The sequence below is a fragment of the Sminthopsis crassicaudata genome, chromosome X (assembly GCF_048593235.1).
Source record: "Sminthopsis crassicaudata isolate SCR6 chromosome X, ASM4859323v1, whole genome shotgun sequence".
In the NCBI taxonomy this organism is placed as follows: domain Eukaryota; kingdom Metazoa; phylum Chordata; class Mammalia; order Dasyuromorphia; family Dasyuridae; genus Sminthopsis; species Sminthopsis crassicaudata.
In genome coordinates this window covers 86,206,610-86,231,196 of record NC_133623.1, presented here as the reverse complement: position 1 = coordinate 86,231,196, position 24,587 = coordinate 86,206,610, and the positions used below count along the sequence as shown (strand labels likewise).

The 24,587-nt window shown below is 42.8% G+C and overlaps 2 long non-coding RNA genes across 4 annotated transcripts in view; both read left to right on the top strand.

The window, feature by feature from the left end:
- Window positions 1-24,033, top strand: part of LOC141548956 (uncharacterized) — a 1,120,676-nt gene extending 1,096,643 nt beyond the window's left edge. For all 3 annotated transcript variants that reach the window (XR_012484170.1, XR_012484171.1, XR_012484172.1), the window contains one exon: window positions 23,218-24,033. This is a non-coding gene — a long non-coding RNA (uncharacterized LOC141548956). The remainder of the gene's footprint in view (window positions 1-23,217) is intronic.
- LOC141548963 (uncharacterized) lies at window positions 14,900-22,631 on the top strand. Its single transcript, XR_012484199.1, has 2 exons — window positions 14,900-15,908; window positions 16,286-22,631. It is a non-coding gene; the product is annotated as an uncharacterized LOC141548963 (long non-coding RNA).
- Window positions 24,034-24,587: the final 554 nt, after the last annotated feature.

Genomic DNA, 24,587 nt, shown 5'->3' with positions numbered 1-24,587 from the left:
TCAGAATTAAGATTCTGAAAGATCCAGTAGAAACACCACTTAGGAGGGAAGGCAGAGAAGTAACATGGACCCAGGTAACTCTGGGATCAGGCTCAAGGACACAGCTGAACATAATGCTTATATAAAGAGGTTAAAGAGCCAGATGGAAGATCTTTTAACAGAGATCACCACTGAAGAACAGCAGGAAGCTTGTAATCAAGCTCCCAGAAGGCTATCCCCACACCCATTAAATATAGCTCAGACAGGGAGCAACCTAGAGCTAATGTGTTTGTATGACAGTATCGAGTATAAAATGCGACAACTAGAAGTTGAGTTAAAAATAGAACTACAAACAATTTTTTTATTATATATATATATATTTTATAATATTATCCCTTGTATTCATTTTTCCAAATTACCCCCCCTCCCTCTATTCCCTCCCCCCGACGACAGGCAATACCATACATTTTACATGTGTTACAATATAGTCTAGGTACAATACATGTGTGCGAATATCATTTTCTTGTTGCACAATAAACATTAGAATCCGAAGGTACATGCAACCTGGGCAGACAGATATTAGTGCTAACAATTTTCATTCCCCTCCCAGTGTTTCTTCTCTGGGTGCAGCTACCCCTGTCCATCATTGATCAACTGGAAGTGAGTTGGATCTTCTTTATGTTGAAGATTTCCACTTCCATCAGAATACATCCTCATACAGTATTGTTGTTGAAGTGTACAGTGATCTTCTGGTTCTGCTCATTTCACTCAGCATCAGTTGATTTAAGTCTCTCCAGGCCTCTCTATATTCCTCCTGCTGGTCATTTCTTACCGAGCAATAATATTCCATAACCTTCATATACCACAATTTACCCAACCATTCTCCAACTGATGGACATCCATTCACCTTCCAGTTTCTAGCTACAACAAAAAGAGCTGCCACAAACATTTTGGCACATATATGTCTCTTTCCGCTCTTTAGTATTTCTTTGGGATATAATCCCAGTAGTAGCGCTGCTGGGTCAAAGGGTATGCACAGTTTGATAACTTTTTGGGCATAATTCCAAATTGCTCTCCAGAATGGCTGGATTCCTTCACAACTCCACCAGCAATGTATTAGTGTCCCAATTTCCCCACATCCCCTCCAACATTTGTCATTATTTGTTCCTGTCATCTTAGCCAATCTGACAGGTGTGTAGTGGTATCTCAGAGTGGTCTTAATTTGCATTTCTCTGATCAGTAGTGATTTGGAACACTCTTTCATGTGAGTGGATATAGTTTCAATTTCTTCCTCTGAGAATTGTCTGTTCATATCCTTTGACCATTTGGAGAATGGTTCGGTTTCTTATAAATTATGGTCAGTTCTCTATATATTTTGGAAATGAGACCTTTGTCAGAACCTTTGTTTTTAAAAATATTTTCCCAATTTGTTACTTCCCTTCTAATCTTGTTTGCGTTAGTATTATTTGTACAGAAACTTTTTACTTTGATGTAATCAAAATCTTCTATTTTGTGATCAATAATGATCTCTAGTTCTCCTCTGGTCATAAATTCCTTCCTCCTCCACAAGTCTGAGAGGTAGATTATCCTCTGTTCCTCTAATCTATTTATTATCTCCCTCTTTATGCCTAAATCATGGACCCATTTTGATCTTATCTTGGTATATGGTGTTAAGTGTGGATCCATATCTAATTTCTGCCATACTAATTTCCAGTTTTCCCAACAGTTTTTTCCGAATAATGAATTTTTATCCCTAATGTTGGTATCTTTGGGTTTGTCAAAGATTAGATTGCTATAGATGTACCCTTTTTTGTCCTTTGTATCTAATCTGTTCCACTGATCTACCGGTCTATTTCGTAGCCAATACCAAATGGTTTTGGTGACTGCTGCTATATAATATAGCTTTAGATCAGGTACACTTAGACCACCTTCTTCTGAGTTTTTTTTCATTAGTTCCCTTGCAATTCTTGACCTTTTATTCTTCCATATGAATTTTGTTGTTATTTTTTCTAGGTCATTAAAATAGTTTCTTGGGAGTCTGATTGGTATAGCACTAAATAAATAGATTAGTTTGGGGAGTATTGTCATCTTTATTATATTCTCTCGGCCTATCCAAGAGCACTGAATGTCTTTCCAATTATTTAAATCTGATTTTATTTTTGTGGCAAGTGTTTTGTAATTTTTCTCATATAATTCCTGACTTTTCTTTGGTAGATGGATTCCCAAATATTTTATACTCTCAACATTTGTTTGGAATGGAATTGCTCTTTGTATCTCTTGCTGTTGCATTTTGTTAGTGATATATAAAAATGCCGAGGATTTATGTGGATTTATTTTGTATCCTGCCACTTTGCTGAAATTTTGAATTATTTCTAGTAGCTTTTTAGCAGAGTCTTTGGGGTTCTCTAAGTATACCATCATGTCATCTGCAAAAAGTGATAGTTTAATTTCCTCATTTCCTACTCTAATTCCTTGAATCTCTTTCTCGGCTCTTATTGCCGAGGCTAGCGTTTCTAGTACTATATTGAATAGTAATGGTGATAGTGGGCAACCTTGTTTCACTCCTGATCTTACTGGGAAAGGTTGCAGTTTATTTCTATTGCATATTATGCTTACTGACGGTCTTAAATATATACTCCTGATTATTCTAAGGAATAATCCATTTATTCCTATACTCTCAAGAGTTTTTAGTAGAAATGGATGTTGGATTTTGTCAAATGCTTTTTCTGCATCTATTGAGATGATCATATGGTTCTTATTAATTTGATTATTAATATGGTCAATTATATTAATAGTTTTCCTAATATTAAACCAGCCCTGCATTCCTGGAATAAATCCTACTTGATCATAGTGTATTATCTTGGAGATGATTTTCTGAAGTCTTTTTGCTAATATCTTATTTAAGATTTTAGCATCAATATTCATTAAGGAGATTGGTCTATAATTTTCTTTCTCAGTTTTCGATCTACCAGGTTTAGGTATCAGTACCATGTCTGTGTCATAAAAGGAGTTTGGTAGGACTCCTTCATCCCCTATTTTTTCAAATAATTTATATAACATTGGGGCTAATTGTTCTTTAAATGTTTGGTAGAATTCACATGTGAATCCATCTGGCCCTGGGGATTTTTTCCTGGGGAGTTGATTAATAGCTTGTTCTATTTCTTTTTCTGAAATGGGACTATTTAAGCAATTTATCTCCTCCTCTGTTAATCTAGGGAGCCTATATTTTTGGAGAAAGTCATCCATTTCACTTAAGTTATCAAATTTATTGGCATAAAGTTGGGCAAAGTAACTCCTTATTATTTCTCTAATTTCCTCTTCATTGGTGGAAAGATCCCCCTTTTCATTTGTAAGACTATCAATTTGATTTTCCTCTTTCTTTTTTTTGATCAAATTTACCAAAGGTTTATCTATTTTATTGGCTTTTTCATAAAACCAACTCTTGGTTTTATTTATTAATTCAATAGTTTTTTTACTTTCAATTTTATTGATTTCTCCTTTTAATTTTTGTATTTCGAGTTTAATTTTTGGTTGGGGGTTTATAATTTGGTCTTTTTCTAGCCTTTTAAGTTGTAAGCCCAATTCGTTAATCTTCTCTTTCTCAATTTTCTTCAAATAAGCCTCTAAAGATATAAAATTTCCCCTTATTACTGCTTTAGCTGCATCCCAAAGATTTTGATATGATGTCTCATCATTGTCATTATCTTGGGTGAAATTGTTAATTGTTTCTATAATTTGCTCTTTCACCCAGTCATTCTTTAAGATGAGATTATTCAGTTTCCAATTACTTTTTGGTCTATTTACCCCTAACTTTTTACTGAATGTAGCTTTTATTGCATTGTGATCTGAGAAGAAGGCATTTATTATTTCTGCCTTCCTACATTTAATTTTGAGATCTTTATGTCCTAATATATGGTCAATTTTTGCATAGGATCCATGAACTGCTGAGAAGAAAGTATATTCCTTCCTATTGCCATTCAGTTTTCTCCAAAGGTCTATCATACCTAGTTTTTCTAATGTTCTATTTACTTTTTTAATTTCTTTCTTGTTTGTTTTGTGGTTTGATTTGTCTAAATCTGAGAGTGCAAGGTTGAGATCTCCCACTATTATAGTTTTACTGTCTATTTCTTCTTGCAGTTCTCTTAACTTTTCCTTTAGAAAGTTAGATGCTATACCACTTGGTGCATATATGTTTAGTATTGATATGGCTTCATTATTTATGCTACCTTTCAGCAGGATATAGTTTCCTTCCTTATCTTTTTTAACGAGATCTACTTCTGCTTTTGCTTGATCTGAGATAAGGATAGCTACCCCTGCTTTTTTGGCTTTACCTGAAGCATAATAGGCTCTGTTCCAACCTTTTACCTTTACTCTGTATGTATCTCCCTGCTTTAAGTGTGTTTCCTGTAGACAACATATTGTAGGGTTCTGCTTTTTGATCCAATCTGCTATCCAGTCTCCGTTTGATGGGATCGTTCATCCCATTTACATTTACAGTTAAAATTACTAATTCTGTGTTTCCTGCCATCGTATTATCCCCAGATTATACTTTTTTCCCTTGACCCCCCTGATCCCCCTCCCCGATATTTAATTTACAGACCCCCCTTGTGACGCGCAACCCTCCCTCTTTTTTTTTTTTTTTTTTTTTTTTAGGATCCCTCCCCCCTCCCTCCAAGTCCCTTCACTTATTCTCCTTTTCCTTTCCCCTTTTCCTCTCCCCCCTTTTAATGAGGTGAGAGAAAATTCTCTGAAAAACAAATATGTTAATTATTTACTCTTTGAGCCTCTTCTGATGAGAGTAAGATTCACACAATGATTCTCCCCCTCACTAAGTTCCCTCATATATGGTGTATTTTCTATGTCTCTTCCTGGGATGTAGTTTCCCTCTTTTTATCACTCCTTCCCCTTTTTCTGAACCGACCTCCTTCCCTTTACCACACCCCCCTTTTTTTCTTTTATATCAGTAAAATCAAATTATCCTTGAGTATTTTTTATATACCCACAACAGAGTTACAGTTCTCAAGGGTTCTGTGTACCTTTTTCTGTTTCTCTTCAGTATTGTGGATGTAGATCAAATTTTTTGTTTAAGTCTGGTTTTTTTCTTAGAAACATATAGAATTCCTCTGTTTCATTGAATGACCATCTTCTTCCATGGAAAAAGATGCTAAACTTAGCTGGGTAGTTCATTCTTGGTTGCAGTCCTTGATCTTTTGCCTTTCGGAATATCAGGTTCCAGGCCCTTCTATCTTTTAATGTGGAGGCAGCCAGATCTTGGGTGACCCTTATTGTGGCACCTTGGTATTTAAATTGTTTTTTTCTAGCTGCTTGCAGGATTTTCTCCTTTGTGTGGTAATTCTGCAGCTTAGCCACAATATTCCGTGGTGTTCTTTTTTTAGGGTCTATTTCAGAAGGAGTTCGATGAATTCTTTCCACATCTACTTTCCCTTTTGTTTCTATTATCTCTGGACAGTTCTCTTTGATAATTTCCTGTAAAATAGAATCTAGGCTCTTTTTTTGGTCATAGTTTTCTGGAAGTCCAATAATCCGCAGATTATCTCTCCTAGATCTATTTTCCAGGTCTATAGATTTTCCCAGTAAGTATTTGACGTTGTTCTCCAGCTTCTCATTTTTTTTGTTTTGTTTGACTGATTCTTGGGTTCTCTGTGAATCATTCATTTCTATTTGTTCCATCCTGACTTTTAAGGAGTTATTTTCTTCTTTCACAGTTTTTAGTTCTTTTTGTAAATGCCCAATTTCATTTTTAAATGAATTATTTTGCTCTATTGAGTTTTTTTCCATTTCCCTAATTTTTTTTTTTGAGAATTATTTTCTTTTTCCAATTCAGAAATTCTATTTTCTTGAGACTTTTTTATCTTTTCCAATTCAGAAATCCTACTTTCCTGTGTTTTTTTAACCTTTTCTAATTCACTAATTTTGTTTCCCTGCATGTCCTGTGAATTCTTTATTTTTTCCAACTCCAATTTCAGGACGTTGTTATTCTCTATCATAACTTCCCTTTCTTTTCCCCATTTTTCTTCGATCTCCCTCAATTTTTTAAGAGCTTCTTCTAGGAGAGAGTTATGTGATGGGGGGCAGGAATCGTTCCCCTTTAGGTTGTTGTCTGTTGATTCTCTGCTGTCAACTTCCTCGGGGTTGGATACCCGCTCTTTCTCTGTATAGAAGGAATCTATGGTTTTTCTAGCTTTTTTGCTCATACTTAAAAAAATCTTTTGGGGTCTGTCTCTGGGGTAGGAAATTATTTACTTCTTTACCAGCTTCCTCCCAGACCGGATGGATGCAGCGGCTCCTGAGCCTGAGCTAAGAGAGAGCTCTGGGAGAGAGTTCCCCACCCCCTCCCTGGAAGTGCCTCAGAGGTGATTAGCACTGCTGTGCTTCGAGGGCGTAGAATAGTGAAGACAGCACGAAGCCCAGCCTATGTGTCCGGTTTGGGAGTGGATATCTGCAGCAGGTGACGTGAGAAGCCCCTGCGCTCAAACTGGAAGTGTCTGCCAGAAACCGCGGTCCCTAGTTCAAAGGTTCCGCTTCTCTGGGACTTCCTGGAGCTGAGTTCCACTCCCTCCAGCTAAGTTAGGCAGTGTGTGTTGCCTTGGGCCGTATCCACCCACTTGTCAATCTCTTAACTATTCTCAGGTGGTAGCTGAGGCCACACCCCCTGGTGCTGAGTCTACTGAGTCACCCCCAGGGTCCCGGGAAAATCTAATCTGAGTTTTAAAATATTTTGGCTTTCTCTTCTGAACTGCTAAATAATTAGCAGAGAAGAGCTAACAGCCTGTGCCAGATTCCTTTACCTCAGTGGCTTCTCTGATCCCAGAGCCCTTCCCAGCGCAATGGGCGCAGTGTGCCCCTACCCCACCGTCTGTGCTGGTCTTTCTTATTCCTCCCCTGAGAACTGACCTTTCCTGTTGAAACTCCAGATTCTCTTCAGCTGGTAAGTCGTGCTTCCAGTCCTTGTGGTATCTATCAGTCCTGAGCTAATTTTGAGACTTAATTTATCTAATTGGTTGTGAGGGAGTGAGGACGTTCACTGAGTCGTGTGTTTCTTCTCCGCCATCTTGGCTCCGCCCCGAACTACAAACAATTTAAAAAGAGTTGCTAGAATTGCAGGTTAAACTACATATTGAGATAGAGAAGGAAGAAAAATCTAGGTTACTACACAAACCAGTGGCTGAAGCTAAGGAGGGAAATAAAGGAACCACATGGACTTCAGTTGGAGAAATTCTTCTTAGTGTTTTGTTGGTTTACCTCCTGCATTATTGTTTTAAGGAATTTATCAATTACTCTTCCATTGAGAAGAAGTTTAGTTCTTATGTGCAAAGCTCAGGTTGGATTTTAAATCAGCCTTTGGGGAATTTTCCAATTCCTCTTCCCTCAGCCTCACCTTCCTGGGCCAAGGGAGAAGGGGGAGGAGGAAAAGGAAGGGCGATAATATCATCAGCACTGCCCATTAATCCATTCAAAACTCCTGTGTCTTCTTTTCAAAAGACTGGAGTGGGCTTTATGGCCCAAGGCAAAAAGGAATTGTGTATTGACTATAATATTCAGAAAAATTTGAAAATACAGTTCAGTTAATTTCTAAAAAACCTTACAAGCATAAGATCTTGCAGTTAGAGAGAGTGGAGTTTTATACTTGTAAAACTTGGAACTCCTCTTTTCTTACTTCGTGGATTTTCTACTTCCACAGGTGGGCTTGCTTTTCCAACCCCCTACGAGTAATTATAAAACAGTGTTTATGTTTAGAATGGTTTGGAAAATTGCTGTTTTAATCACTAGAATAAATAGACAGTGTGTGATCTTTGACCCAGGAGGAAAAGTAATATCAGATTTATTGATTCACACTCCTGAAGTACAATTCGGTATCAGAAACTCAAACTTTGATTTTTAGGCAAAAGAATTCAGGGATATAGCCGAGTATTCTTTTTTCATTAACTGTATGAGTGGCAGGCCACTGAAAAGGTATCAGCTTTTTTAAGAACTTCGAAAGCGAGTGAGAAAGCACTCAGATAAATATACCCTACATGTCCATTTTCAGAGTGGACCTTCAAATCATTTATAAACAGGCTGTTAGAGTCTTATATTTGCAAATTGTGATAACTAAAGAGGAAGCTAGAGCATGTCAGAAGGCTACACAGCTTATCTTTCTTTTACTCTCCTATACTCCCTATAGGACAAAACCCTTATGGTTTGAAATTTTAATGTTTCAAGACCAATAGACATTATGGCTTCATTCCAATCTGGAGAAGCAGCTAGACATGTGATCAACCATTTTTCCATTGTAGAAATTTCACATGCATTTAAGACAGTTTATGGATTGGCTTACAAATATTTGGCCTTTAGGTGTTTTTTGCATTGAATTTGACTTTGCCCATTCTATTGGAATTTCTTATAATCCTATTAGTAAAGTCATTACTGCACAGACTATATCCCCAAGATCTTCTCTTCTAAACAAGAGAAGGGAATTTTGGGATATGCACAAGATGTGGCAATACATATATGTGATTGCTTACAAATTTTAAATTTTGATTTTACATTTTTAAACACTTTTGATTTTACATCTTTAAAGTATTTTGATTTTACATTACTATTTTGATTTTATATTTTTAAGTTATGTTGCTTTCACATTTTTAATCTATTTGGGTTTTACATTTTTAAATTCTTTACATTTTACCTTAGCAATGCACTTTGAGCATACACAGAAAGTGCAGCTAAGTGACAGACTGACTAACTTGTCTGACTTTTGTTAATCTTTTTGACAACTTTGTTTCCACTGTGATGTGGAAAGGCCTGGATGGCATTTAGAAAGGCCCAAGTTGGGCCCCGGGGACATTCCTTCCTAGGTGCAGATCCAGCAGTAGAGTTGATCCCCACCAGAGACATTTGTGAACTGGGGATCCAAGAGAAGGAACAGCCAACAGCCCAGAGGGACCAGCCAGATATCAGCAGCCCTCCAGACGCTGATGGCAGCAATGTCCCAACTGACCGTGACACCAGAGACACCAGACACAATTCCAGTGTTGCAGCTAAAATGGACTGTTTCGGGTGATATGCAATGTAAAGACTGTAAATGGACAATGGGCCTGCTTGCTTCTCCCGTGGCCACTTGTCATATGGTGGCCTGGGAAGAGGCTTTGCCCTATGCTTTCTATTGAAGGACTATGCTTTTAAATTAGTGGGTGAAAAACCAACACACCCACCTGCCGTTGTTATTGAGACAATGTTACTGGACATGACTTTGCTTATGTGCACCTGTGAAACTAGAATTGCTCTAGGATTGTGAAAAGTGCAATAGAGAATTGTGATAAGCTAGAATTGCTCTAGGATTGTGACAAGTGCAATAGAGAATTGTAAGAAACTAGAATTGCTCTAGAATTGTGATAAATGTAACTAGAATTGTGACAACCTACCTCACTGATATTTAATTGTTAACTAGAATTGTGATGTTTTACCTTGTTGATTTCCCACCTCACTGTTGACATCCTACCTCATTGGCATCCAACCTCTTTGGCTTATTATCTCCTTGAGTATAACTTGAGTTGAATAAATTGGTTGAACACTTGGCCACTGTTGAGCCTAGTTCTCATTGTCATACTTCTGTTTACTGATCTGCTGCTTTGTACCTCCCTGGGCATGACACTCTGTCATCTCATACATCAAGTGAACTATAGCTTGTGCTAAAAGTTTAGTTTGATGAGATGTGCGGATCCTGCAAAACAAGAGAAGGGAATTGTAAGGATCCTTTAAATGGGTGGCCACAGCACAACAGGAGATTGAGTGGCCCAGAAGTAATCTCTGTGGCTATAGGACTGCCCTGTGGGTGGGATCCTGTCCATATTGAGATAGCTTCATAATGGGTGAGGCTCTCTCACTGGTTGGCTGTGTGTGTGACATCACAGGTCTTTATAAGCCCACTGCTTGCAGCAAGTTGCTCTCTTTATCCTGGCTCCCTAGCCTGGGGTAGCCAAGCCAAGCTGATGGAGAGCCAAGAGAGGTAAGGAGTTTGGTAGTGAACACGTGGGTCTTCAGACCAGGTGTTCACTAGGGAGTTAACAAGTCAGGACATTAAGTCAAGGCATTATGTGAGTAGTTATAATAAAGGATTTTAAGATTACACGTGGCTGCTCTTGAGCATGCTATCGGTTATTAAACTACTATTCAAGAAATCATGGCCAGAGACCTTTGAAGGCCTCAGCGGAGGCGAGCAAGGTAGAGTTGCAAACGTCAGTGGTCAAAGGTACTCTGTTGGGCCTAGGACAGACTGGTAATTGTAACTGCCAGGAGGGCATGTTACAACTGGGGAGAAAGGGGACAGTCCAGGAATTCTATCGTCTCCTTCACATCAGTTCTTTTCTTCATGTAATACTGTTTAGATGTTGTTGTTGTTGTTGTTGTTTTTTGTTATTTTTTTTTCTGCTTTCAATCAGTAGATAATGAATGAGTGTTTCCATTTACCTTGTTTTGGAACAGATAGATGGGATTATACCTGATCCTGGGGCTCTCTCATTTAAAGATGGAGAGAAGAGAGTTGTTTTTGATGTGGGTTAAGATTCCTTTCTAATTCCCAGCCTCCATGAATCCCAATGGGAGATATCCAGGCTTTCCCAGCCAGCACCGGATCTGAGCTAATTTGGGCTGTCCCAGCCCCCACTCTAATGATCTGCTCAGGTTCCCCCACCCCCCACCCCCAGCATAAAGAGCTCCTTACCTAAAAACCCATTGAATTCTATTCAAATTCTAACCCTGGCTGAAACCATCCAGGAGCCAACCTGAGACTCCACCCATAGGCCCCTTCACCAAAAGTCCTCCATTATAAAAGAGGGAAACTGGAGTCCCCTCTTTGCAGGAGCCCCAAACATAGCATATGCCAGCTATGCCAAGGGTTCCTGTCCACCCGGTGCCAGCCCTGGCCCTGGCGTCTTTCTACCTTTAACCTGACTTCCAAACCTCAAAATAAATCTCTTATTAATCTATGTTTTCAGGTCTGTAAATTCCTTGACAGAGGACTCTGGTTTCACTACTAGACTTCATTTAACTGTGTATGCTTGTGCCGAATTCAAAGGGGTTGCAGGGGAGCTCTATTTGACTCCCTGTACCCCGACCCTGCCACTAGACCTCAATTAACCCTAATTACAATTTGTTACCCTTTATCTAGTTCTCATCATTTTCATGTTCACTAATTGTGAGGGATCTGCAGCTTTTATCATAAGTCTATCAATAGCATGGATTCATTGCTTTGAATTCTTCCTGTTGTTAAACTTTGACTTATTGGAAAAATGGATCTTAATGAATTTGATTTTATTATTTTTTTCTAGTTCTATAAAATAAATCTTTAATAGTTTAATTGTTGTGAACCTGGACAAGTAAATTACAGTAGCTAGAATTGTCATTTTTCTTGACTAAGACCACTGACAAACAATTAAGCATTTTCCTGTGATTTAGATCTCTCTTCATATGCATAAAGAGTGTTTTCTCATTGTTTTAAGGCAGTCACTGGGTTGGACTTGTCCGGGAACCTTCCAAACATTTTTTATTGTTTGCAGTTTTTTTTTTTTTTTTTTTAATGGAACTTCTCTTTCTATCTCTTCCTGCTTGGTCTTGTTGGTAGAACACAGAAAGTCTGATGATTTACATGGGTTTATTTTCTGTACTGCAACCCTATTAAGGTTGTCAATCCCACCCCCAGTTTTGGGGTTTCCTTCTTTGTTTTGATACTCTGGGGTGCTTTAAGTAAATCATAGGACCATCTATGAATAGGGATAGTTAATCTCCTCTTTGCCTACTGTTTTCTAACCATTTCCCTTTCTTACATGCTCCAATTCACTATTGATCAGAGAAATGCAAATGAAGACAGCCCTGAGATACTACTACATGCCTTTCAGACTGGCTAAGATGACAGGAAAAGATAATGACCAGTGTTGGAGGGGATTTGGGAAAACTGGGACACTGATGCATTGTTGGTCGATTAGTGAACTGATCTAACTATGCTGGAAATCAATTTGAAATTCTGCTTAATGGACTATAAAACTGGACATACCCTTTGATCCAGCAGTATTTCCACTGGGCTTATATCCCAAAGAGAGCTTAAAGGAGAGAAAGGGACCCACATGTGCAAAAATGTTTGTGGCAGCCCTTTTGGAAACTGAATGGATGCCCATCAATTGGAGAATGGCTGAATAAACTGTGGTATATGAATGTAATGGAATATTATTGTTCTGTAAGAAATGACCAGCAGGATGATTTCAGAGAGGCTGGGAGAGACTTACATGGACTGATGCTGAGTGAAATGAGCAGAACCAGGAGACCATTATACCCTTCAACAACAATACTGTATGAGGATGGAAGTGGATATCTTTGACAAGGACAAGATCTAGTTCAGTTTCAATTGATCAATGATGGACAGAATCAGCCACACCCACAGAAGGAACACTGGGAAATGAAGGTGGACTACTGTTAGGATTACTAGGTGAGAACTCAGGTTGACTTGACAGTTCTCTGGCTCAGACCTTTGGTTTGGGCCTTTAAAGGGAGTTTACACCTTAGGAATTCTAAGAGGAGCAAGCTCATTGGTTGAAGTGGTTCTTCCCAGAAGCCCTTGCATTATACCACGCCCATTCTCTGGGAGGATAAAAGAGGACAGCACTCCAGAGAGAGGAGAAGTGTCTGCTCTACATCAGGCTTGACAGGGCTCTGCAGGAAGGGAAATCACTTCTCTGGACAAGAGTTAACGGCAATTGTCTGGAGATGGAAGTCCAGGCTGAAGAGTTCCCATAGTTTCCATCTGTTCATTTACTCTTCTTAGATCAGTTAACCTCCTCCATTTTCCAGATTTCTTTTTCACCACAAATGACTACTTGCATTACTTCCCAGGTTATTTTTACCTGCAACAAGGGAACTGTAGAGTTCTGCATAGATATAATGTATCTGGCATATATTACAACATATTTAACATGTATAAGGCTGCCTGCCATGTAGGGGAGGGGGTGGAGGGAGGGAAGGGAAAAGTCGGAACAGAAGCCAGTGCAAGGGATAGTGTTGTAAAAAATTACCCAGGCATATGTTCCGTCAATAAAAAGGTATAATAAAAAGACTACTCTGCTACTTGGTGCATATTAGTTTAGTATGGCCACTACATTGTTTTTTTATGATAGTTTTAAGCAAAAATGTAGTTTGCTTGCTATCTCTTTGAAGTAGATCTGTTTTTGGTTTTGTTTTATCTGAGATCCTGATTGCTACTGGTTTGTGTCTTGCTCTTCCTTGGTCCCACTGGACTTTTTACCCAATTTTTAATTGCTCATTTCCCCAGCTTATTCGTTTGATTTTATATTTATATTAAAGCTGGTCTGTGTTTCCAACATGGGAGCACTTTGGGAAATGCAGTCTCCAACACATCAGCCATTCTGACACTGCTCTTCTCCGAGCTAGTTTTGCATGCCCATGGTTGCAGGGGATTGATTGAGGAAGACATGTGGTCCCTGCTTTACTGCTCTGGGCTGCTGGCTGTTCCCAGGAAGAAGCCCTGGTCTCTGAGACTGCAGATAGTGCAGCTGCTCAGGGTCCCCGCTACCTCACCAGAGGCAGTTCTGGTCCTGAGTGGTCCTTGATTACTTAATTAACTTGGAAGACATGTCAGTGCCGCCATCATTTGCATTTTGATATTTTGTTGGAGATTTTTATTTATTTTTATTGACTGAGTATTCTAGAGCTGACTGGTGGTTTGGGAAGGAAATGGATGAAGTCACCTGGCAGAGAAGTCTGAGCCGCAAAGAGGCTTCCTCCTGTCCAGGCTCTGGGAGGTTTGTGTTACACAGAATTCAGTGCCCAGGATGCACAAAGAGGAGGACAGATGCGCATGCGCACCTGGGTGGCCCTCTGTCCCTTCCCACCGGTTCTAATCTCCCGACTCCTCAGGCCTGGACAAAAGAGCCGATGCCGCCCTTCCCCCAGACCCCCTGCCCTGTGTCCCCTCCTCCCACTCCCCCCCCCCCCGTTCTGCTTCTGCTCTGGGGGCTCTCAGGAATCCAAGTCCCGTCCAAGGCCTGGGCTTCGCAGCTGCTGCCGAGCTTTTGTGCTCTTCCTTTCAGGGGAGCCCGGGCCCCCTCCTTGACCTCCGCCTCCTGTTCTCCCCCAACCAGTTTCGGTAAAAGAGCCGCCCCCCCCTCCCCAAGCCGCGCTCAGCGGCCGCCCCGCTCCCAGCCCCGCAGCCCGGCCCGGGGACCCAGGACCCTGGTCAGCGCCGGGCCCTCGGGGGGGAGAGGCACTGCGGCCCTGCCCTAGCGGGGCTGGGTGAGGAGGGCCCAGAGGAATGACAAGGGGGGGGCTCGCAAGTGCTCCGGGCTAATGTCCCAGCGCCCCCTCCCCTCTCCTGAACCCCGCTCTCTCCCCCTCCCCCCGATCTGGGAGGAGCCTAGCCCCCCGCAGGTGACGTCACAGGGCCGCCCCTTCCCACCCTCCGTTCAATGCCAGTCTCCTTTGTCTGGAGGTGAGGATGTGCCGGGGCCGGGGCGGCGGGGGGTCTGTGCGCCCCTCACTCAGGCCCTGCCTCTCCGCCTCACAGCGACCCCTCCGTCCCCCGTCTTACCCTCGTCCTCCGGACGGACCGAGCCGAGGGTCCTGAGCGCCTAAGCCGCAGTGAGTGAGGGGGGCCCCCTCCCTGCTCCCGCCGCAGCCCCTCCCTTTGTCCTCTCCCATCCCAGCCCTTCCCTGAAGCCCCCTCCTCCGCGCCCGGCTTTCCTTCCTGCCCGGTAGGTGTGGGGGAGGGCGGCTACAAGGCCCGGGAGCATCCGCACCTTTGTCTGGGGGGGGGGGGGGGGGCGTGAATGTGGCTGAGATCCTGGGCGTGGCCGCGTCTGTGTCCCTGAGGGGAGGTGGGGGGGGGGGGGCGGGAGCGGGCGCGCGTGTGCCTGCACCTGCCGGGTGCCTCGGGCCGGCTCCGGGCTCAGTCTGGGAGGCTGCGGGTCCGGGGGGGGGGGCGGCGGAGGCCGGCCGCGAGCCCCCTCTGGGGACCCTCCCTCTCTCCGGTCTCCGATGGGCGCTTCCACCTCTTGTTCCCAGTCCCTGCAGGTCCAGGCCTGGCCGGAGGCTCGGAACTCGGACAACCCGGGGGATCGGGGCTTTCCGCTCCATCCTTTTGTCCTGTCTGACCTCGGGGATCAAAGGGCACGGAAAGGTTTGGGGCCGCAGGCAGAGCTTAACGAGCTAAAATCCAAGCTAAAATATGGAGTCCTCAGAAAAAGAGGGAGGGGTGATGTTATTCCTCAGGATCTCTCCCTTTATAGAATATTCGCCTTTAGCATCTTTTCTCTTAAAAGGGCTTCTCTCTCAGTTTGGCATAAAGACGCTTGACATTTCGGGAAGAATTTCCCGTTCTTGGGATGCGGTCCCAGCACAGCCTCATCTCCAGACCCAGGAGACTTCCCAGAAGGAGGGGGCGGGAAGGGGCGGTCCTATGACGTCACCGCGGTGGGGCCGGTCTCCTCCCAGAGCCCCGGGGAAAGGGAGGAGAAAGTGGGAGCGCTCTTCCCCTCCCCCGCCCCGTATTTTCTCTTTTGTAGGGGGCCTTTTACTTCCAGGCCGCATTCATTGTTTTGTGCTGGGTCCGACTGGCTTGTGATGAGAGGGAGGTTTCCGTGGCGCTTGCCGTGGAACAAAGAGGTCCCTCAGCCTTTCCATTTAAACGATTTATCGGCTGAAAGAAGGGAATTGCTTCAATGCGGCCTTGTCCTGGGTGAGGGCTTTGGGAGCATCTTGTCAGAAGCCTGTGAGAGCCTGGGTTTCTTCCTCTGAACATATTCTCTCCTTCCCTTTTGACCTCGGGGAGAAGGATTCTTGATCCTGCAAGTGGGAATGCGTTTCTTCTCCATCTTGCATATGCAGCCCCCCCCAGAGATTTTTGCTACAAACGTCCTTTTCCTCAGGTAAGTGTTTTGCTTCCTCTTTTCTCGGCATTAGGACTTTGGGCAACTTTATAGAAGCAGAATGAACCTGTCACTGTCTGTGATTTTCTCTGTTCCTTGTTCTCTCGTAATCTCTTTCCCGATCCATAGAAGTGAACAGGAACTTCCTCTTTGCTCCTCTAATTTGCGGTAGATTCCCCTTTTACATAGGATTCATATACCCGTTTGTAATTTAATGTGGCAGTTGGCGTGAGGTGTTCAGGAGGTATCACATTTCTGGCAAACTGCTTTTTCCTTATCCCGTTATTAAAAATGCAATAGTGTGTCCTCCTCGGTCCCACCACCTGTTCGCTTTGCATTTCTTATACACTGTTATTTTATTTTATTTACTGATGTAGGTCGCACACATGATCTTACCCAAAGAGCAGTGTGGCCGTCTTCAAGAAATTCCTATTATTTCCTGGGTGCCTAGGAATTCTACAGGGCATGAGGTCAGAGGGAGTCATCTTCCTGAGGTGAAATCTGGTCTTAGCTACTTGCTAACTGTGGTACCCTCAGCAAGTCACTTGACCCTGTTTACCTCACTTGCTCCTTTGGCAAATGAACTGCAGAAGGAAATGGCAAACCCTTCCAATAGCTTTGCCAAGCAACCGACAATTGCATCAAGGAAAAGCAGACAAGACCAACATTTGGATTCAAAGTCTCTGATTTTTAGTAAAGTTTGAGATCTGTCCCTGATAAGCACTAATCCTAAACCCTTCCTTTCCTCCTTCCCTCCATTCATTATGTCCTGCAGATACTGAGCTCTTTCACAAAAATAGTTATTGATGTTTAGTGTTTCCCTCATCACCAGGGTATCCCATGGATTCGGCCCTCTCCCCATGAGGGCCATGCCAGGTAACAAATCCCATTTTTTGTTTTAGGGAGGAGAAGAAAAGTGAGCTCAGCTGTTTCACACATTTGGGAAAAGGTATGCACGTGTGCAACACCTGTGGATCTCTCACCTCCAGAAAGAGGACAGGTGATGGTGTCTTCTCATGTATCCTTTTCAGTCTTTTGCATTTCCTTACAGGTACTTTCCAGTTTTGCTTTGTCATTCTTTCCATTTAAATTTATTTTGATTACAGGTATGTACACATGTGTGTGTGTATTTATTTTTTTTAATTTTTGTTTTCTTGGCTTTGCCTAGGTCACTTTGCATCATTTCACAGAGATGTTTCTCTGCTTCTCTGTAGTCAACACACTCCATTCCTTATAACAATATAGTAATGTCCCACAACATTCATTTCCGTGCCTCCTCTGGCCATGCCCACTTGAAAACATCTACTTTGTTCCAGGTCACAGATGTCACCAAAAGTGCTGTTATAAGTTTTTTTGCAGTATATGGGGACTGTTTAATTGGTGCCTTCTCGTTATGTAATGGATTATTTATTTTAAAGGCTTTGAATATTTTTGTTACTTTTTGCATGATTCCAAAATTACATCCCAGAATGGATGCTCTCCTCATTTGCTTACGGGATCTGCCTTTATGTCTAAATCACGTACCCATTTTGGTCTTACCTTGTTGTTTACATTGTGTTTTCATGCTTCTTTCTGGAAGAGGACCAATGGCATCTAGAAGCTCATGACTTGCAAGTGAATTGCATTTAGGGGAGGCAGAGCTGGGCAAGATCCCCAGCCTCACTCCAGAGTCAGCTGCAGAGGCAAGACCTAGGTCAGGCAGACTGGCCATGGCCCCGTAGGCAGGGGGAGACCTTAGGCTGTTTAAGCTAGGGCCTTTCCCATGTCTCACTTGGGACGAGGCAACAGCAATTTAGTGATTTAAGGCTAGGTAAGAATTGAGGCAAAAGATGCTCTACTTTGCCTACTCAATGATAATAATAATAAAAATAATAATGTGGGGAGGGAAGAACCTCAGTGTTTTGGCCAGAAGAAAGAGCTGTGATTTACACTCTGTTTGAGCCATCAAAACCCACACAATGATCAAGTGAGGCTTAAGCTAGCATCTACTATTGGACACTCAGTGAAAGCCAGAGTGACTTGGGTTCAAGGATTTGTCAAGTAGCTCCTGCTGAATCCCAATGGGCTTTATCAAAGTCTCGTTTTTCTAAGCTCTGTGTCAAGAAATCATCAATGAACTAGAGGGAACAGAAGAGTTCAATATCGCAGTTTGTTTTGAAAATCTAAAACAAATAAGTGGCCAGGAGACCAAAATATCTAGCTGCCAGACTCAAAGACATGCTGTGAGGTCGATGGGACCAAATTTCTATTCCTTTGGACAAACAAGTGGCACATGATGTAAGGGATTGAACTGTACCTGGTTTCTGCTATACTGTTTGTCAGTTTTCTCCAGAGGTTTTTGTACATAGCAACTTATTTTCCAAAAAGATGGGATTTCTGTATTTCTCAAACAGTAGAGTATTATGGACATTTAATACTCTGTCTTCTATACCTAAATCATTCCCCTAAAACACTACTCCATTTTTTTCTTTTTTTACATATTTATTCATTTATTTAAACAAATTAAACATAGAAAAAGAAAGAGAAAAGATGGAAAAGCATTGTCATAGGCACAAAACAATGTGAGAGCATTTAAGATATGAAATAATAGATTTCTAGTTAAAAAAATCATATGTAATTAATAGTCCACATTTATTCAGAACTGACCATCTATTGTTTGCTTCTTCTTAGGTTCACTTTTGTTCTCTGCTGTGCACTTTTTGCATCCCCCAAGATGGCTGCTGCTGATATATTTGTACATAAATACACGCATACATGTACTTAGATACATAGACACAGTTGTATAAGTATACAAATCCATGTACCCAGACATGTATAATCATGCTCATATATACATGTACATTTGTATGCGTCTATGTAAGATTGTACTATGCTTGTTTGTTCTGTTTCTCTGAAACTAGATAACATCATCCCTCATGAGTGCAGATCTTTTTACAATTTTTAAAAATCTATCACTTCGTCATTTCCTACATCATGACAATATTTTGTTTTATTATTTCTTGGTCTCTCATAACTTTACTGACTTACCTTTGCCAAATTCTAACTGTGAAAGAGTCACTTTCTTCTTGAAAACTCTGGATCTCCTCTTCAATTTGGTTTACTTTCTTTCCATAAGCCTCTGGATTTGGTTGGATTCTTGTTATTTTTTTAGTTTTTCCTCAACCTCTCTCATTTAATTTTTAAAGTCTTCTCTGAGTTCTTCTACAAATTCTTTCTGGACAGTGGCCATTTACCATAACTCTTTGGGATAAGAAAAGCTTTTCCCCTTCAGTATCCCCCCCTCTATTGATAAATCCCAGTGTTTCCTCTTTCTGTAGTTGAATTCTTTCCCCTTTGCCTGATTTTCCCCCCTGAGGCAATTGGGGTTAAGTGACTCACCCAGGGTCACAGAGCTAGGCAATGTTAAGTGTCTGAGGCCACATTTGAACTCAGGTCCTCCTGACTTTAGGGCTGGTGCTCTAACCACTGTGTCCCCTGGCTGCCATGTTGCTCTTTTTTTAAATAAGAAATTAATAGTGTCATCCCCTAGATCTGAGAGGGAGATGGTGCTTCGGCCTCTGGATCTTCTTTCAGTTTTCTTCTCTGACTTGGAACTCAAAACCCAAGAACTCCACCCTCCTGTAAGACGGCCAGCAGCTACCCTGTGCCTCTGCTTCTGCCCTCCCAGGGTGTGGGCTTTTTCCTTCTTTCCTAACAGCACAGCTGGGCCTGGCATTCCTTATCAGCAGATATTCCAGGACTTCCTTATCATTCTCCCTGGCCTCCAATCCCCAAGTGCTGTCTCAGGAAGTAAAAGTCCCCTTGATTGGGCCTGAGGCCACCTGGAACCCAGGGCTCCCTGCTTCTTCCAGGGGATGTTTTAAGGGGATACTCCTCCAAAGGGGAGTCTTTCTTCTGGACTTCTCTGGTTGTCCTAGGAAACTCTTATTCTGCTGAAAGTTTTGTGCGTTTGTCACTTGTCTGCATTAGCTCAGAGGTTCAACTTTCTTTTGTTTCTGAATGTTCTGACCTACTTCCCACACTCTTCCTCAAGAGTTGTTTTCTTCAATGGATTTTGTTCCTCCTTTGCCGTCTGGCAAATCCTACTTTTTAAGGTTGTTTTCTCCATTGACGTTTGGTACATGTCTGTCCGATTTTTGGTGCTTCTTTTAACAAAATGTTAACTTTTCTTGTGAATATCTCTCATTTCTCCTGCCCATTTTCCTTCTACTCCTGTTACATATTTTAAAAATGCTTTTGGAGCCCTTTCAGGAGGACTGAGACCAATCCATACACACACCAATTTGAGGCTTCACACGTAGATGTTCTGGCATCATTATGATCCTCTGATGTTGTGTTTTGATCATCCCTGACAGTACAGTAGCTTCCTACACTCAGGGGATAATTTTGGTGCAGGTTTCCAGACCGTGTTGTAACACTGAAAGTTGAGCCCTGCTCTTGGGGTATACTGGGCACTGTCCCAAGTTTCTTAAATCGAGAGTAAGGGGCTTGGCCCCTGGCTTGTTGCTTGGAAGCCTGAGGACTGGCAACTTCCCTGCTGTATCTGGGCCTCTAGGCTTCCCAGGTGTGGCCATTAATCAGCTGATTCAAGAATCTCCATGTGGAACATGAGACATTTCAGAGGGACCTTCCCCAACTACCCCATGACATAAAAACCCAACATCAAAGATGAAGCACCACAGATGCTCAACATTTGTCAAGTGATTGAATTTTATACCTGTGAATGGAGGTAAAATCTGGTTGCAATGAACATTAAAGGTCAGACAGGAGTGTGTGTGTGTGTGTGTGTGTGTGTGTGTGTGTTTGTGTGTGTGTAAGGGAAAGAGAAAGATACAGAAAGAGAGAGACAGAGAGAGAGAGAGAGAGAGAGAGAGAGAGAGAGAGAGAGACAGAGACAGAGAGAGAGACAGAGAGAGAGAGAGACAGAGAGAGACACAGAGAGAGAGACACAGAGAGAGAGACAGAGAGAGACAGACAGAGAGAGAGACAGAGACAGAGAGAGAGACAGAGAGACAGAGAGATTTGACTTGTTGGAGTCAGGGAAGGTGAGTTTAAAGCCTCATAGGTGTTTGGGACCCTGAAAAGATACCTTACAGCTTCATAAGCCAACCTGCTGCTCTGTGTCCACTGGTGAGAATCAGAAACAACTGAGTTCAAATCCTGCCTCCCATACCTACAATTTGTGTGACCCTTACCAAGTCTTTAAGACTCTCCCCCGTGTTAGTGCCAGATTGGGCTCATTAATCTCAATGCTGAGAGGGTTTTCTGGGTCTCTTCTGTCTATATTTGAGAGGAAACCATCTTGGAAGGACACAGAGCAGCCAAGGAATGGCACAAATTGTAGTCCACCCCCATGGGAAGGCGCTGGACTCCCCAGAAAGAAGCAGCCCTCACCAGCATGGAATGTATAGCTCAGTTTCTCAGGATTCCTGGGGCAAATTGTGTTGTAGAAGAAAACCTGCACTCGAGACCACCCCAGACTGTTAAAGGGGAGACGGACAGATCCCCACATATGCGTCGGGCCAGGTAAGCTATTTGCTGGGAGGGGGACACAAAAGGTTAAAAGCCAGAATGACTGGGGATCAAGAGCAAGTGTGACTCGGGGTTCCTTGGAACTGTTCTTCCTCTTTCCATTAAAGGTAGTTTGCATTCTCTGTGGAATTGCAGGGCCTGCTCACATTCCCTTGCAGCCACCACACACTAAGACTAGGGACGGTCCTGTCTCAGACAGAACAACTGGCGTTTTTCCTCAGGGCAGGTGGTGAATTCAGAAAGGACTGAGACCCTGCAGAACTTCAGAGCCCTGGCAATGAGCTCTTTCTTTCTCCTTCCCTGGCTGCATGGCATCCTCCTCAACCATGGCTTCCCAGCAGTTTTCTGGGGCTTCCAGAGGGGGGTTCAGGGGTTAGAGCACTGGGCGGGGAGTCAGGAAGACCTCTGTTCACAGGCAGCCTCAGGCCCTTGGTGAGCATGTGGCCTTGGGCAAGGACAAGGCAGAGCGTCCAAGGCAAGCATTCTTTGCTCTGTCTGCCCCTTCAGTAAGAGTGACTCCCCAGGTGAAGGCGTCCCTGCTCTTAGAGTAGTCTGAGGCGCTAAGAGGTCAGACGGGGTGACCGTGGTCATGCCGCTGACGTGGGTCTAAAGCAAGATTTGAGCCTTCCTGACTTTGAACCTGGCCCTCTATCCTTAGCAATTAAGACACCGTTCAAGCCCCAACCATGTCATGAAGCCTTTCTTGATTGAAAAGCTGCTGTAAGCCTTGCTCCCAGACTGCCTTGCATTTTGCATTTGTGTTTCTTCTCATGTACATTTACACATTTTCTGTCTTAGCAGAACCCAAGCTTGTCTTGTTAGGGACTGTGTCTGTAACAGTGTTTGCATCTCCAGAGCCTACGACCATGCTGTCCGTGGGCTTGTGGCTCGTCACTTAGCCCGTCTGGCTTTGTATGTGCCGGCCACATTGGAGGAGTCAATCCATGGCTGAGTGAATGAATACATTAATGAGGTGGAGGTTTCAGCTAAGGTACTTATTAGTGATTACAGTGATTCATCATTTCATAGGCCCAGTTTATCCTTTCATTTGTCATAGCTAAACCATGTATTCTGTTACAGTTTAATTTACTATGTGCTATGAGGTATTGGTCTTCTATCAAAATTCTGCCAAACTGCTTTGCACTGAGGCATCGATTTTTTATACCAACTCTACACAGTTCCCTCTTTCTGTAAGTGGACTGTTGGGCAAACCTTTAGTGGAGCAATTTTAGAGTAAAGTGAATTTACCCCCGGACTCGGCTTCAAGGGAGAAAGGGAGACAGGAAGGGAGTCGTGCGTCTGGGAAGGGAGGGGGCCGGGAGATGACTCAAGGACACACGGACCCGGGGACTGAGGAGCAAGAGAAGGACGGGAGCAGCAGGAGGAGCCAGCCACCGCCCCACAAAGGAGAGGACAAGCAACATGTGGACTGAGGAAAGACACATGGCACCTGAGCATGGATGGACAGGAGGCACACAAGCAGGTGCCAGACGTGAGGCTGAGTGGCAGAGCCAGCCAAAGGCTCCCCTTGTAGTGCTGGAGGTCTCAAGCCAAGCCCAGATGCTGAAGCTGCAGAGCTGGAAGGAATGAGGCTGCAGGAAAAGCCTTTTTTGTTCTTCCTCCCCACTTTTTCATTAATAACTTTAGATTCTTCCCCTCATGTAAAAATATGCCATGCGGTTTCCTGTTTCTTACACCACAGTATGCCATGTTTCCCTCCCTCTCCTTCTGCTTCCTGAGAGTCATGCCATGTGACGAGTGGTCTTTTGTGTTTTAGGAATGAAAAAAATCAACACAACTGTATAGTCCAGAGAGGAAAAGACTTGTGGTAGGGCTTAGGCTTTCTGGAACAGTCTGGTTATTACAGATTTACTTTCAATGTTATCACATCTAATACTGAGAACACAAAAAACACTTGTGGATGGAGACAGTCTTTCTGAAAACATTATAATTACTACCCTCTCAGGGGAAGCACATCTAATCTCTGAAGATTCTGAGGAAAAGACACTGTGGATTTAATGTCAGAATACTCTGTAGATGAAATGCTGATGGGTGAAGATAAATACTATTAGAATCGTTCAATTACAATCCTCTCGGAGATACGCACCTACTCTACTCTCAGAACTCAGAGGCAAAGACAATGGAGGTAGAAGACACTCTCTCTGGCAACATTCTGGTGTAAGAGAGAGACTGGGAAGGACTTCTGGACAAAGAAACCAACCTTTGAGAGAAACAAAGGTGGGCTCTATGGTCCGTCCAGCACGGTCTGAGACCTCACCTTGTTTCCCTTGATAAAGGTCGGTTCCTTTGCCCAGAGGCTTTCCAGTTTCTGTCTTACACCGCTTACTTCGGGATTGCTCTCTATGGAAATACATCTAGACGGACATCACTCAGCGGACAACATCTTTGTGGCAGAAGACACTCGTTCTGGGAACACTCCACTCACTACGGGCTTCCTCTCTGGGGAAGCACAGCAAGAGAAAAATTGGACATTGAATGCAATAGAGGCCGCTGAAGCATTCCTGATGAAAAGACAAGAGCTGAGGAGAAAATGTGAGTCTCACATTGAAGACTCAAAAGCAACATTCAAAGGTAAATATGATAGAGACCCCTCAAGTGACTCGTTACTGATACCCTGTGTCCTCTTCTAGAAGGGAAGACGATAACCCTGTCTCCTATGAGGTTTATCTTTACTAGGCAGGTAGAAGCATTCAAACTAGAAAGAGGTTTTGGAAGTGAACCGTCTGGATGGGGATGATGCAAAATAGATAGGTGAGAAATAAGGATGCCCTGGCAGATGGTAGAAGGGGGAGAAATAATGGAGGAAATGATCTCATAAAATAAGCATTCAGGGAAGAGGTTTTGCCTTGGAGTGGAAAATGATGATGAGGGGAGTGACCAATCCTTGAACCTCCCTCCCATCTAAATTGGTTCAAAGTGGGGAAGTATCTATATATGTATTTATATGTACTTCTTCAATGGGTCAAAAAAATCTATTTTACCCTAAAGGTAAGTAGACAAATGGGAGAGGAGAAGGAAAAAGTGGTGACAAACTTTGGGCAGATAAAATATGGTGTGGTCATGTATAACATAGAAACTAGTGGGGGAATGGGATAAAAAGAGAGAAGGAAAAACAGAAGCAAATAC